This window comes from Mastomys coucha, unplaced genomic scaffold, assembly GCF_008632895.1.
Source record: "Mastomys coucha isolate ucsf_1 unplaced genomic scaffold, UCSF_Mcou_1 pScaffold18, whole genome shotgun sequence".
Taxonomy (NCBI): Eukaryota; Metazoa; Chordata; class Mammalia; order Rodentia; family Muridae; genus Mastomys; species Mastomys coucha.
In genome coordinates, this window is record NW_022196900.1 from 51,524,534 (window position 1) to 51,541,538 (window position 17,005).

Below are 17,005 nucleotides of genomic sequence, written 5' to 3' on the forward strand. Positions count from 1 at the left end.
CCTTATTCTTCCTCTTCTCATGAAGTTCTAGAGTAGAAATGAACTTTGAGGAAATTGTACAGGATTAATTCATATTAACCCTAGGGGACTTATTATAACACCTACAATGGAAATGATTGTCTTGGAGACAAGGTTTGACTGTATAACCTATGGTAACCTTGACCTTGTGATCTCCCTTCCTCAGATTCCTGGGTGCCATCACACTTATTTTGTCCACTATTTTCATTCCCATATGGCTCACAGACACTTTAACTTTGTATCACCAACCAGTGATATATATGTACATTGGTTTCCAATGGTGGCCAGAACAAAGTCTTTCTTGCACTTGGCAGGGGTATAACAAAGGAATGAAGACCCACTAACTAGCAAAGTAGTGGTTTACAGGTGTGAATGTGGCTACTACGGGTTAAGTGGGTGGAAGACAATGAGGAGGGACTAGCAAACATCTCTCACTGATTCTTTTCCCCACCTTGTCCTTGAGATAATAACCATAAAGAAGGGTGATTGTCTAATCACCAAACACATTCAGTTATATGTTAATTACAGCTTGAAATATATTACATTTCAGACTGCATAAACTGCATACATTTGTCTTTCTTCCACATCTGCATATGACTTTAAGCAAAGAGCCATATTGTCACAACTAGTTGATCTAACACCTTTTAGTTGGTACAAGAAAAAGTATGCATTATTCCTGGAATTATTTAACATATTATACTTATGGAAAAAAAGAAATATTTTATACTCCCTGTTCTGGTGTATGCCTCCAGTTATATTGAGCCTGAACCCCAAGGGTGCAATCATTCATTATACCAATGTCATAACAATAAATTTCTGGTGACTTGACAATTGTTGCTATTAATTAAATATTATGCAATATACTTAACCCTTTATTTCAATATCTTCTTCAGTACTGCTATCCCCAGTATATTTGGTATTAATCACAAATGGTTGAACCGCAAACATCTTCCTTAGGTTTTATAATCATACAGTTGTTATAGAGACTTATCCTTACTCTATAAGTAGATTTAGAGCCCATTTGTATCAAATCACAGTGATCCTTTTTTTTTTCTTTTTAAAGAGACTTAGAGGTTATACCAAACTTTTGTATTGTTACGTCGTCTTGCTGGCTGTCATTTTAAGTCGTGCTGTCTCCATAGAAGAAAATGTTTCTAGAAATATTCTGACCTTTCCATTTTTTAGCATGAAAATGACAGGATCGAAGAGGAAGTATTTTTCCAAGTAAATGCAGTGAGCTTGAATTTGAAATATTCATTGTGTTTCTGTTGTGAATAGGCAAACCTCTGCTAGAAATCAGAGTTTGCCCATCTATTCAGGTTATTCATTTCATGCAAATCCCAATGCACAGAAATGAACAAAGACTTCGTTTCTATTGGTATGCATTGTTACTTTACTATTCCATTTGTATGCCTAAACTTGTTTTTCTCTTCTTCAGTTTTAGCAGTTTAAACAAGTGTTTATGGTGCCCTTAGACATGGGAAGGCACCAAAATGAATGACACTATCCCCTCACAGTCCTGGCCTGACTTATTCATCTTTTGTGGTTCATTACATGCATTCTTAAAGGATCTTTATTTAAAAACACATGATAAGGAAAGGGAATTCTGTGTTCCTTAGATGTGAGCATGACTTGGTGGCTCATCCTTTTCCCTGTACAGAGTGAGAGGAATGTGACAGCAGATGAGGATTCTGATTTGGGATTTGTTTCCTGTCCAGCCTGGACCACATTTCCTATGTACCAGAGTTTTTCCTATATGAAAAAGGAGAATGTATCATGTAACCATGATGTAGTTAAATGTACTTAGTGTACCAAAAGAGAATAATCTTTTAATAAGTGATTATTCTTAGAGCCTTCCCTAGGATCATGAATGTAATAAATACAGAAAAATGAGTAAAACATTTAGTAACTGTGGAAAGCAGACTAAAACAGGTCCTAGGGAAGCTGGAGCTACTTGTTCTTGTAGTTTTGGAGGACTTTATAAGTTTTGATTGTCTGATTGCTTTTCTCTTTCTAGTTTTTTCCTATATGTAATAAGCTTGTTTCATGAGAAATTTTAAATTATATAAATTCAGCTGCCAAATACACAGTGGTATGGGAGAAAAGAGAAGATGAAAGGATAGAGAGTAAAGCAGTTGCTCAAAGAATTTAAATAGTGGTATTGAAAACACATGCCTTCCTATTCAAGGGGCACCTCTGCTGTAACTGTTGTTTGCCTCAACTCATTTTGGGAATATCACACACTGTGTGCTCTGAATATTTTAGTGACTTTTAATTGGTATGTCTGGGAATGGGGTCACATGCAAGGTATGCTTTGTGTATGCATCTGACTGCGTAAAGGTGTACAGCCATGTGGTGCCTAAGCCAAGATGTAAAGGTATCTTTAAAGCACTCTCTATCTTATTTTTTGGAAACAGGATCTCTCACTGAGTTGGAGGCATGCCATTTTGCTCAGAATGTTTAGTCAGCAATGTTTAAATAACTACCTGGTTCTGCTTCCATATGTTAGAGTTATAGACACGTGCAGCCATGCATGGGTTTTTAAGTTGATATTTTGGGTGCTGGGGGTTCAAATGAAGGTCTTGATGTTTGCAAAACATCTGCTTTAAAACAATGAGACAGTATAAGGGTCCAAAATTCGCTGAAAGAAGACCCCAGAGTCAGATTGTATGCAAAAACAAAGAACATTTACTTTGCAGAAACAACCAGCATGTGGTGGGTCAACCATTCTCTAAAATGGTGTCCACTAGGATCCAGGGGGAGTTCTCTATAAGGATTAGGCAATCTAACATTTCATTGGTGGGTACTAGGAGTCATAGGTGATCAGTGGTCTGTATTCCTATGTTATGAGCATTTAACCATATGATGAAATAGGGCTGCCCATCTCAGATGGCCCATTTTGAGATAAGGGATTTCCCCATTTTTGTGGTTATCCACAGGCTGTTTTTTGGGAGGGGTTTTATTATCTTGTTCTGGATTTCATTGTCTGTTCCTAGAGCTCATGTCTTATGCCTTAGTTTCTGGGACGTATGATCTATTCGTGTAGCTGGTGCCTTACTGCCTTTTATGGAATCACATTTGGTCCTTAAATGGATATAAATAAGGTTGATGTCCTTTCATCAACTCATCAGCATGCCACCCCCATCACACACAGAGTACCAAATTCAAGGAAGCACTGATTTTTGTTAATGCTGTGGGAAAAACAACAAAACAAAGCAACTTTTAATGGCATACAGAAAGATTATGTGTTCTTCTCTAAAAAGTTCTTTTCTATGAGATTATCAAGGGTACTTTTAATTACAGGTGATTATTGACTGCTTGGTGAGCTCTGAATCTCCCATAGTTCGTTGACTTTATTATTCATCACTCTTTCTGCCTTTCACTCATGTTAAGTATCCAGATTTACCTTTTCTTTTTCTTACATTATCTTTGTTATCTGTTTCATGTCATAGTTCCCTAATGGATATTTTGTCATTTTATTTCTCTGAAACTCAAAGAACTGTGTGTAGATCTTAGATACCTCCTATTTGATGTTTCCAGTCATTAAGGAAAGAAGATGGTGGTGGTGAAGGTATTGTTTCCATAGTAATATTTGATAAGAAAAATTGTTCTAGGATATGTATGTGACAGTTCTGCCTTTAAAGTGACTTTTGAATATGTTACTGACATGGCTTTCTCTGATGCCTCACTTTTACCTGTCTTTATACTATTTAACACAAAAATCTTCAGATCGTTAGCATAGGACTTCAAATCATAATCCACAACAAAATTCAGAGACTATGGCGTGGTAAGATTCACTTATATATGTCTTTATGTGAATTAAGTGGACAAATAAAGAAAAATTTGAAGGGTTATGTGCTCGATGCTTGTGTGTGAATTAAGTGGATAAAAAAAATTTTGAAGGTTTATGGGGCTCCAAGCTTGTCATGCTGGAGCCAATTTCCTGGTCAGTTCCTGGGATCTGATATAGAGCCAGCTTCTGCAGTTGAAACTTTTACCACACATTGCTTTTTCCTCATCAGATGCTAATTACATGCTTACCTCCATTTTTATGACAGTTATTATTTTTACTGTCTCAAGTGTATCAGTATTTAACACTGAAGCCTGATGGTAACAACAGGATAAGAACAAAAGTAAACCTTCAAAGGCATCTCAAAATCTTCCAATTCATTCATAAGGAAAAAAAATGGTTTCATGTTAAAAATGAAAACAGAAGTATTAAAATGGTGGGAGAAAAAAACCTGACAAATAATGTAAAAAATCTGAAAATGCATTTTTGGATTTTTTTTATAGTCCATGGTGAATAGTTTTGATTGTTATCATCACATAAACTAGATTCACATGGAAGAAGGTCCTCTGTAAGTATTGTGAAGCATTATCTTGAATACACTAATTAAGGTGGGAAATAATGTGGTTGGCATCATTCCATAGGCAGGAGATTCTGATCTATATAAGAAAGAGAAAGATACCTGAGTGTAAATTTGTATATGTTCACTCTCTCTCAAGAATTAATGCTATCACTTGATGACTTCAAACAGCCCTTGATAGAATTACATAGGATATTCCAAGATGGAATTCATACAATGATTCATTCTTCTACATAATAGAACATAAACTGTCTTTTAATTCAAAGAAATGAGTCTTGGACTGACACTCAATCTACTTCTGGCTTGTCTGTAAAGGTAATAACACTTTTTTTTTTTTTAAATTCAGATGTGCTGCTTCCTGAAAGAGCAGCCCCTATTTTATATTGTGTTCACAGAAACAGTTTCATATTTCTGAAATTTTAATCATAGGATAGAAAAAAAAAGAGGACAGAAAGGTCAGGAAAGATCCAACAGTTATTTAGGACAAAGATTCTAGATTGCAGCTTCTTGCTACTAAAAATGTACCATATATCACAGTGTTTATTCAGAAATGATTCAAGGCTCAAATCCCTATTTACTGTCCATGAAGGCCAACTGTAAAACAAAATTTCTGTTTCATTCTGTATAATCAATGAATATATGACCTTTAAGAGTTGCCACATGTTTTGTATTACACTATACTTAATGTGTTGAAATCTGATGACTAATAACATTCACATACATATATACTTACATAGATTATATGTAATGTGTATGTTCTGAAACTATAAATTATTTTATTTTTAGAAAGTTTCAACATACACATACTTAGATAAAGCACACTTTTAATTTATTTGGAGACATATATAAACAAATTTAACTAAAAATTAATTTGAAATTTAATATAAATTCTTTCAGGTTGTCTATTAAGTTTAGCATACCCATGATAGAACAGACAATGTTCTAGTCATTGGATTACAAAAACATGTAATACCAAAAGATTAATCTTTTATGAGCTTACAAACATCACATTTTGTGTTATCCATTTGAACTAGTGCTGAAGATCATATAATATGTTGACTTGTTTTTCAGGTTTAATCTTCTTAAGAATATATTTTTACATTACTTATTTTTCTGTGTTAGTGGTTTAAGTTGCAAAATAAGGGTGATATTAAAGATTTATGTGAGGAAAAGATAAGTTGACATGCATAAGACATTCATAATATTGGCAGAAACTCCAATACACTTCAAATAATTTTGTTATTACTATTATTAATAATACTGTTAAGATATGAGCCACAAACTCAGTCTGATACTCTACAATATATATTACTGTGTAAAATATAGCATACTTTTCACACGAAGGAGCATAAAATTGCTTCAAGAGATAAAATTATGTCAATAGAAGGGAATAATAGGAGACAGGTATCATATATGGTGAGGGGCTAAAGTGAGATTATACTTTGGAAATGTAGAGAGTAATAAAGATGATAGGTCTAGTGATGTTCAAGCTTTTGATAATAGGAGGGATTAAGAAACACCAGTAAGTGTTAGCAACAAACTTAAAGCCCAAGGCGGATGCATTATGTCAAGATTGGAAAAGAAATCATTTTTTAAAAAAATTAAATAAATTTTTTTAAATTTTTTTGAGAATTCCATGTATGAGTACTATATTTATATAATTTCTACTTACTCTGCTAAACTGCTCCTATACCCTCTTCTCCACCTCAAATTTTTGACCTCTGCAATATTTATTGTTACATATATAATATCTATATGCATGAATAAATATGTCAGTTTGAGCCCATTTATTGTGTGCGTATATGTGTGTGTGTGTGTGTGTGTGTGTGTGTGTGTGTGTGTGTGTATGTGTGTTTGTGTGTGTTTAGGGCTGAGCTTTTCAGATTAGGTAACATATCAACAGTCTCATCCCCATAGAAGACTGATTCTCATTGTCTCAACAGACCTTACTAAATTAACAGTAGTTCTTCATATAAGGGTGAAGATTTCACCTTCAACATGTGAGATCACCCCTATCCACAGTGGATATCAACTGGTGTTGCATTGCATAGACCTTGTTTAGTTGAACATATTTTTGACATTTCATCAGTGTGCCTATAGTGTATAGACAACACAACCTCTCACCAGATGTCCTAATTCCTTGGTTCTTACAATGTTTCTACAGCCACTTGTGTGATGTTTTATAGTACTTTGGTTTAAGATTATGTTATAGAAGGATAAGTTGGAACTAGATACCCATGATAAATGGTTCTCTATACTTAATCAGCTATGGGTAATTGGCTACATTTAGAGTACTAGGCATAAATTCCTTCCTATTGTATTTACAGTATTAGGAATCACAGCTGGCAAAAGTCTTTGATAGTATTTGCACATTTTTTTTTTAAAATTTTTTCTAAGGGAGAGCATGAACACAGTCCCCCACTACCACAAATTATGCAGTCGAGTTTCCCGCATTTGGGGAAATTACAGGGGTCAGCACATCCGGAGTACAATGGATAAGCCTCACCCTGGGAAAACCACCTTTGTGATCATGGTATTTCCCCTGCCAGGTAAATATGCATTTACACATACTTAAGTTATATATAATATATAAAATTACACATATATATGTAATTTTATGTATGTGTAAAATAATATAATTCCTTGTGTCTTCTTAAAATACATTAGTGTCATTTATCCCTTTCCCATTGGTTTCTCTCTGTACTACCCTCCCTTACCACTTCTCAAATAAATCCCTTGCCCATTTTCCAATTTGCCCTTCATCGTATGTGTATCCCATTCTTCTCTTTTCTAGAGTTCCTCCCCCCCACTCTTCTCCCTTTGTTTCCTAGATAACTCTGTTTTATATTCTGGATGCCTTGAGGTAAACAGCTTTACTTCATTAGAATAGTCACTATGCCCTCATGTCATGATGCTCTGTCTCATCTGATAGGTCTCAAAACATGGAATCAAGCACCATTTATTTAAATTTCTAAAATTGCTAGACCAAATAAACCCTTTCACCATTAAATTGATTTTATCTATTATTTCTTACTGTTGCAAGTAATTCTAACTAACATAATCTTTAGCACCTTCAAGGTTTTGTCAAGATAAAGACTCTTTCAGTATCCTAACAGTTTTTCCAAACACACTTTCATTTTGTGTCTCAGGGAAACTCTAAAACCTGAGAGTTACCATAGGTATGACACAGAAGTTGAGTCTTGTTTTGCTGAATCCAAGTACCTAACCTTTGACAATACTCATCATCAGTGGTAACTTATATGATAATTAGAATTGCTCATAGCTCAGTAAAGAATTTTTTCTTGTACAATAGATTTATAAAGACAGACAAGACCTCATGTAGTGTGTTCCCTTAAAGTATAAAAGTTAATAGTCTTTAGTACTTTTTACTCTTGTACAAGGGCTACCAGAATCTAGTTTTAGAACACTTTCTTTACGCTTCTCCAAAACATCCACTGGAGACAGGGTCTCTTCATCTTTGCATAAGGCAGATAGGGAGCTTGAAAGATGGTTAAATGTTGTAGTCCTGATTCAGGTTTATGTAGTTTCTCAGGATTCAGTCTCGTATGCGAACTTTAATCTAGCAACTTGGATTGTCTGGCATGGAAACATTTCCAAAGTCTTAGGTCTGTGTGATCCAGCTAGAATGCAATCATGCTGCAACCTTTAATCTCTCTAGCTGGAATACCGTAACAACTTTAGATACATCTTTAGGTAAAATTAGTTTATAGGAGAAAGCAGTGATGTTTGAAAGTGACATTTAATTGAGGGGAAGACAAAATGACAAATTAGAGAAAGAATGGATAGAATGAGTCAGAGATAGGACAAACTCAACTCTCATGAGAACAGCACAGGGAAGAGAAACTAAAAGCAGCCATACAGGGAAAGAGTTGGTCAGTTGGGAGTCAACGTAGTGAGTGCAGGGCAGGAGAGTTGAGCTTGTGAGTTCATGCAGACATGCATTGCAGGTCAGCTGAGACCATTGAAGCCAGAGAATAAGAAGGATCCAGAAGATTAGAACAAATTGCTGGGGCTGGTTTGGGGTCAAACAGAGCAATTCAGTGAGAAACTGAGAAGAGCCAGACTGAATCTGTCATCTTGGCAGACTAAATTGTACAGAGGCTAGAAGCTTCCAGACCTATGCCTATGGATAGTTAGAACAGAGAAAGAAGTTCCCTTGACTCAACCTAATCTGTGTCTTCACACAGCTCTCTTTTCATCAGTTTATCTGAGGAAATAAAAGTTATTTATACAGAGTGTAGGTTTGTAGGACCTGTGCAGTAAGTTCTTTGACACACTAACCTATGTCCCCAGCTTGTAATCTGTGTCTTTGACTTAGTTTAGTATTCTTAAAGTCCATCCACGTTGTGCATATGGTTATGCAACACTTTGTTCACCCATTCACCAGTGGACAGGCATTTGGATAGTTTCAACTTTTGACTATTACAAAATAGTGTTACTATGCGCATGTGTGTATATGTTTCTTTATGTGGACAAGTGCTTTCATTTCTCTTGAGTAGCGAGCTAAGGGAAAAATTGGTCCATGAAGTAATTTTATATTCATATGGTAGCTGTATATTTAACATTTGAGAAACTACCAAGATGTACTACAAAGTCAGCTTACCATTTTAAATTTTCTCAGCAAGATTTTCATGAGGGTTGAAAGACTGTGACAATCATCAGAGGATTAAAGCTAAAATACTACACTGCCGAGTTGTGTTATTTTATTTTGTCTATCTCCATTTAAGAAAGAAGTGGTAAAGAAATATATAGTATATTCTTTTTTAATCTGTAAGATATCTCATAGATATCTGTGAGGTATTTTCCAGGCTTCTAATTTGTGAAGCTAGTGGGTTCTTGTTTTGTAATCTTCTTCCAATGGAGCAAAGACTGAATATGAAACTGGCATATTTAAATTAGTTCACCAATCATGTGTGTGTGTGCGTGCGTGCGTGTGTGCATATGTGTGTGGTTTAGGTGGCTATCTATCTCAGGGACATGAAAATATTTCAACAGATATTTTGATGAGAGTCACTGTGGTCAATAGGACCAGGACAAATAATCAGTAAGGTAGTGTGTGGATCATGATTAGATTTTGTGGATAGGTAATATTACTCAAATTCTAAAGTAAAGGACTCTTGAATTTTTCAGATCATGACTAAGAGAAAGAGCTTGTCTTCCATTTCCTTCATGTAACATGGTATATTCTACAGGAGCAAAATTTAAAAGAGAAATAGCTAGTCTTCATTTTCTTCATGATTGCTGGGATATTCTACAAGAGCAGAAAATCACATTCTCATCATCTATCTCAGAGATGTACCACAGGACCTTCTACTCACTACATGGTTATATTGATAAGTAGTCAAAATGAAAATTCTACATTGCTCAAACCATATTCAAATTCTGTTAAATCATCCATATTTAGAAGCTAGTGAACTACTATTTACTATGCATCAGTCTCTATGTTTCTCATTTAAAACTCAAACCATGAGAAATGTTTTCAATATTTATTTTTTACAGATGAACAAATAATTCTCAAATTATTTACATGTCTAGTGCCAAAGAAAGATAGACATTCATCTGTTTTCCAACTATCAAAGCAAACAATGAAGCACAAGTACCATGATGCCAGTAACAAGAATACTGTTACTCTTTGTTGATTATTACTTAAGACAAAAATAATCACTTGGATATTCTTATGATATTGGATTGAAAATAGGTTATTAGACTAAAGAGTTTCTGAGATCACATATTTAAAAAGTGATTTTTGTAGAAAGGTATTCTAAGTCACTGAAATTCTGGCTTTTCAATGGAGGTACATGGTAGAGTCACTTGGCTGTTGTGTTTTCTCCACATATATATTCCAGGAGTTTACTGATTATTTTACAAACTTCATGGACACTTCCAAATAGCTTTAGTGTACAAATCTACCACCACCATACCAACCAACAATAACAACCAACTACTACCACCACTACCACTACCACACAATCCCTAAGGTTATGTATGATCATGTTAATGATTATAGTTGGATATTTTCTCTTAGAATATTTAACAATTGTCCATAGTTTCCGTTTAAGGTTTACTGAATTTAGCTTTCATAATTATAAATATAGAATTATATTAGGAAAAATTATTTTTTGTTGATAGTTTATGTTTTAAGAGACAGTCTTACAGGGTCTGGGTTGACTTTCAACTTTCAACCCTCATGTCTTCACTTCCTGAGTGCCAGGATTACAGATTTGTGCTGCAAAACTAACTGCAAATGAATAACAATTGAGAAGAAATAAAAGCCAATGAATGTCATTAGCAGTGGGTTCAGGAAAATATGGAAAAGACATTGCTGCAAAATAGCCCTGGGGCTAATTATATTTGAGAGGGGTTGTGAACAAGGAATGAGTCAACACTCAGGTGATTTCCTTTAAACCTTCTTCCCACCTTAATTTATAATTAAGGCTAGAGCCTGTGATTGGGCAGAGAAGGAGGGGAAGGTGGAGCTGAAGGTTGTGGGAGAGAAGAAGAAAGAGAGAGAGAGGATGACAGAGGAAGAGGGGGAAGGAAAGCAGAGCAGAAGCATGTGGCCTGGAGAAACCACAAGTTATAATGGGTCTCATAGATGGGGAAGATTGTAATGTAGTGAGAGATCTGCCCAATCTAGGTGTACAGTTTGTATTTATATTAATTGAGTTGAGTTTTTATTGCTGGGGCATATTTGGGTTGGAGATTTACTACAACAGGATGTCATAAAAAGCATTTTAAGGCTCTATTGAGAAAATAGAATGAAAAGGAAAGACATCAATTTAACAGAACAAAAAGCAAAATCTAAATGATTTGACATCCATTTTGCTTTTTTATTCATCCCCATCCAAAATATAAATATAGTATACTCAAGAATCCAGCAGTTGTGCACCAGAAAGCTCCCAAGATTTAAGTTGGGGGAAATAATATTCATTTTAAGTATTGAAAGGAAAAGAGAGGGTGGGAGAGAGAGAGAGAGAGAGAGAGAGAGAGAGAAGAAAGAAAGAGAGAGAAGGGGAAGAGAAGGAGAATCTCGGGAGAAGAGAATGATAAAAATCTTCAAAGGTATTTATAAATATTTATGGAAAATAAAATCTAGAATCTAAGAATTAAAAGTCCAATGTCTTACTACACTTAGAATGACTAAGATCCATAAAACAATGGACAATAAACTTTGACTATAGAGAAAGGAAACCTTTATTTACTGTTAGTAGGATTCCAAACTGTTGCAGATAACCTTGAAGCCAGTATGAAGAATCCTCAAAAGGCTAAGAATAAATATCCCAAATAACCAATCCAGCTATACTACTCCTTAGCATATACCCAAATGGCTTGACACTCTACAGATGCTTGCTCAACCATGTTCTTTGCAACTCTACTTACAATAGCTAGGATATGGAAACAACCTAAATACATGGTGAAATGTGGTGTATAAACACTAATGGGATACTATTTGGCTATTAAAAACAAGTCATGAAAATTGTTGGTAAATTGAGAGAACTGGAAAATATACAGAGTAAAGTAACTCTCTTAGAAAGACAAGTGCTGTAAGTTCTCTCTTATTTGTAATTCCTCCCATTGACTATGGGGTCCCTAAACACACTTAATATTCTAAATACAGTCTCTCCATTTAAAGTTAAGTGAATATCATGTTAGAGGGGCAAAATAGTTAAAGGGCCAGAGTACTAGAACATCTGCTGCAAGACTGTGTCTTCTATATATGGTAGGGATGCTTTTTCAGTAAACTCTAAACAATTATGGTTGTCTAAAGAAGACCTGAATAACTACAAAGGCAGTTGACATCCCAATGTGGATGAGGGCAATGTAACAAGGATCCATGTCTAGATAATGAAGCATGTGTAATTAATAAGTGCCGAGAGGCATAATCAGTTTTCTTCAAGGATGAGTCCTCTAATTAGTTATCCAATATTAAGTTGTCAGCCCAAAAAAGAAAAAAACACATATATGAGCAACATTACATAGACCATTGTTGTAATTATATATTTATGTTTTCATATATGTGAATAAAGAATACGCCATAAATTTAAAAGGAGGTGGGAAAGACATAGGAAGAGCAGTATGGAAGGGGAAATGATGCAAATACCATATACATCTATGAAATTGGAAAAAATACTAAATAAATCATCACATAAGCCATAATTCTAGTATATATACAACATACAAACTCTCTCTCTCTCTCTCTCTCTCTCTCTCTCTCTCTCTCTCTCTCTCTCTCTCTCACACACACACACACACACACACCCCAAGGCCTGAGGCTTACTTGAAGATCAATATAAATTCTAATATGATCTTGAAGATCAATATAAATTCTAGTATGACATACCTGTCACTGTATATATCTTAAGAAATACAATAGTATCCACAAATGAAATGATACTTTTAGTTTTATGTTATTGATTGATTGATTGCTATGGTTTGGGTCCAAAGAATTTATCTGTTAGAAGTTTGGTGTTTACTGTGGTAGTGTTAGGTGGTGGTCAACCTTTAAGAGAGAGTAGTGGAAGACAGTAGAGGGGTGGCCTTCAATGGGATTAAGGAACTAACCTTTAATTAGTCCTTAGAAGAGCATGAATGAGCTATTTTAGGAGCAAACACAACACTGATATGGGTCTTTCTTATTTTTCTTTGGCAGACTGCACCCTAGTTTCCATGAATATTCCATTCACAAGGTGGTAGGTACTATTAGGCTGGTGTCAGGTACTCAAGCACCAAAGTTGTCTAATCTGAACATCCAGTCTCTAGTATTTAGAGCTTAGAAACAAATCATTGTTTGTTAAAGCCATCACAAGACTTAGGGGAAAGAAAAATGAAGTTTCTTTCTCAGTGTAAGAAAAGCTAAATAATTTGTAGTTCTCTCTACCTAAAAATGATAATCTCTTAAATTACTGAAAATCAATTTTTCATCTTACGGTAAATGTGTATATAGTGATAATAAATAAATCAAGTAGAAAAAAAGAGGTAAAGTAAAACCTCAATAAACAAATACAGATGCTGACACACAAATAGAAAATTCATGCAATTAAAATCAGAAGCCATAGTATAAAAGTTCTGTAAGGTGATGATACAAGAAACAAACAAACAAACAAACACCCAAATCACTAACCAACCAACCAACCTAAGTCCTCTAAAAATACCACTGAAATTTTTATTTATTTATTTATTTATTTATTTACTTATTTAATGTGTTGGCCATCTCCTACTGGCCTGGTATAATTTGCTTCTACTCAGAATATACCCCACTAGTATAAGAGAGCTAAGACTCTATGTCAATGGTTTACTTTCAATTAGAAGTAGGTGTTAGTTATAGAATTCCTAACTACAAATAATGGTAATAATTATTATATTAATAAATTCTATTTATAATTCTATCAAGTTAATATGAACATATATTCATAACATATATATGCATATGTGTGCATATATACATATATATATATTTTTATACATATAGTCACTGAAAGAGCAGTTACCTATTAATTGAAGAATGGGAATATGTTTGGTTAAAATTCATTTAGATTTTAAAAAGCCACCTTGAAGATATAATAAAAGGATTACATAATTTTACATGGAATGCTGAACTGATTCCATATGTCCTACTATAAGTGAAGTCTCCTGACTAGATATTTCTTAAACTTCGAGGAAAATATTCTTTTCTGAAATGTGAGGCATTTTATGCTAAACTTGTTTCCATCCTATATTGTTGTAAAGTTATTTTCAAATTATACTTGTGAGTTATGAATATGTTGTTAGTATTATTTACAGTTGAGAGAAGACTAAACATGTTTTTTGTTTGGATTAATTATGAAATGGTTGCACTTGGGACTACTATTTGGGTTTGCTTTTCTTTTAACACATTTAATTTTTCCTCTTCGTAGGTGGTGGTTATTACTTTGCTCCAAGCTGCTGAGTTGCTCAGAAATGAAATTGACGTTGACTAGTCAATATCAAATATGCTGATATGAATTAACAGCATGGAAAAAGGTTTCAATGAAAATATAATGTCATTTAATAAATTAGCATTTGTCACAATCAGGCTAAAATATGGTTTAGTAGTTTCTTAACATTGTGGGTTTTTTTCTCTCATGTATTATATCTATACTGCAGTTCCCCTCCCCTCAGTGTCTCCACCTTACTTCCTCTCTCCCTTATATTCCCTTCCTCACCGCTCATTCCTCCAACCCTACCTCCTCTGTGGGAAAAAAGCAGGTTTCTCAGGGATCAACTAACATAACAAGCTACAATAGGACCAGGCACATAGTGTTTTGTTGTTGTTGTTGTTGTTGTTGTTGTTAATAAAGACTCCTATTGATCTCGCAGAGCATCAATGCCTAAGTCCCACTCGCACTTGCTCTGTTCTAACCCTCGCCCCCTTGCTCCCTCTCTTCGCCTTTCCCCTCAGGTGTAGAAGTTTTCAGACTGTGTACCTGAAAACTATCCTTCCAGCAATTTGAAAAATTCAAAAGTTATTTATCTTTTGTGATACATTAGTTCCTTTTCTTTTCTTTTTTTTTTTTCATTGTGTTGCTTTATTTTGTTTGCTCCAAGGGCATAATCAATAGTAGGGATCACAAACATTATTTTGAGTGGCTCACAAGCCAGATCAGTAAAACCTAAAAAACAGGAAGTGTTACACAAGTTGCAAATAAAGCCTCCTGGTGTTCATTGGCATGATAGCAGTGTAAGGACGGCAAATGCAACAGGTGTTAACATCTCATACAGGACGTGGAACCTGCTCACTTCTAGGACAATTCTAGGACCCTTGTTGCTAACCCTGCAGATACCAATGCTGATTTTCTTTGATATGAAATATGACTACACAACTCTTCCTAGGCTTTACTCTTGCTGCACTCGAGTGGTTCCTTTTCCTATGGTGCTGGCATATGCAGTCAGGATCTCTACTATCTGCTTAGTTTTTAGGGTCATTCAGGCCTCCTTCAACCAGTCCTATGCCACTCTTCTGGATTCCCCTTTTAGCTGATTGACAAACTTTGCTGCCCGTACCAGGTCACCATGCTCAATACAATAGGAGGCATATGAGAGCAATTTAAATGTATTTATTGTCTTCAGGGTGGAGCTCTGCCGGAGGCTTCAGTTGCTTAGGCGGGAAGAGGAGTAGAGACTGTAAGTAGGAAAGGAAGTATTGGTACAGGCTATTTCTGGTTTCGTCAATCATCGCTACCTCTTCTGGCTAGTTTTTGAACAGCATAGGAACGGGCTCTTAGGGTCTCTTCACTGTTAACCCCCCTACCATGATCTGAGAAATGAAAGTGAAATAAAACAAAGCAAAAAATTTTCCTCCCAATAAGTTGCTTTTGGTTATGAGGTTATCACGTGAACAGAAGAGCAAATTAGAACAGGCACCATCCACTCTTTAAAATTACATTGTTTTAGACAAAGTCTCTCATTAGCCAGAAATTCAGCACTTAGGTCATAGTGCCTGAATGGTTTGCTATTGGCCTCCTTGTCTTTACCCCAGCACTGACATTTTAAGTATGGGCCACCCTTCCTGGATTTTTATTTTATTCTTTGTTCGTTTGTTTGTTCACTCATTTTGTTGGTTTTGGATTTTTGGATTTTCAGTAGAGGTTTTAAGAATTTAATCTCAGATTTTTATGCCCACTTGTAAGCACTTTAAGGACTGAGTTATTGCCCTGCACAATAAATTCTTTGTATGCATTTTAAAATAAAATAATAAAATTTATGTTGACTTTCAGCACACATTCAAGTTATATATCAAAAAACATCTTCACTAAAAAAATTGTTTTTCTAAATTAGAATCTAAAAAAATACCTAAATCAATAAAGTACTATATAGATATAACCATGGCTGATTGCCCTCATGTTACACAAAACAAAGGGACATCACTCCCAGATAACCCTCCAACTGATCTCCTAGGCTTGGCTATGGCTGACTGAGGAGGCTCGAGCTCCCGACTACTGCCATCACTAACAGGGAGCCCAGGGTAAATATTGTGGTATGTGGGCGGTCCATCTCCTTCCTCTTGGACACTGGAGCCACTTCCTCAGTCCTGACAGAGTTTTGGGGGCCCACTTCTCCTTCTGGTTCTCCTATTGTCGGGGTAGGAGGACAACCTTACTTCCCTCTTCAGACCCCACCACTTAGCTGCATTTTTAGGGGTGTACCTTTCACCCATTCCTTCCTGGTAGTGCCAACGTGTCCTGTACCCTTATTGGGAAGAGATCTTCTGACTAAGCTGGGAGCCTCTATTTCCTTTGCTCCCCACATTCGCCTAAACCCAGGCTTGCCAGCGGTTCCCCTGCTCCTTCTCCTAGCCAAACAATCTACTAACAGTACCATGTTATTTCCTTTACCAACTTCTCAGGTAGATCCCCGAGTCTGGGATGTCCAGAACCCCTCTGTTGCTAAACACCATTCTCTTGTTGTCATCCAGTTACTGGATTCTACCAGGTACATAACCCAAGCTCAATACCCTCTCTCTCTCCAGATCCTCAGGGGACTTAAGCCTATTATTTCTGACCTTTTAAGAAAAAGACTCCTTCGTCCCACCTCTTCTCCCTTTAACACTCCCATACTAGCAGTTAAGAAGCCTAATGGTAACT

At 35.5% G+C, this 17,005-nt stretch overlaps 1 non-coding gene across 1 annotated transcript; it reads right to left on the bottom strand.

Annotated features, from left to right (window-relative positions):
* Window positions 1-6,778: 6,778 nt before the first annotated feature.
* LOC116097351 lies at window positions 6,779-6,942 on the bottom strand. The gene has a single exon (XR_004121375.1). It is a non-coding gene; the product is annotated as a U1 spliceosomal RNA (small nuclear RNA).
* Between the last annotated feature and the right edge of the window lie 10,063 nt (window positions 6,943-17,005).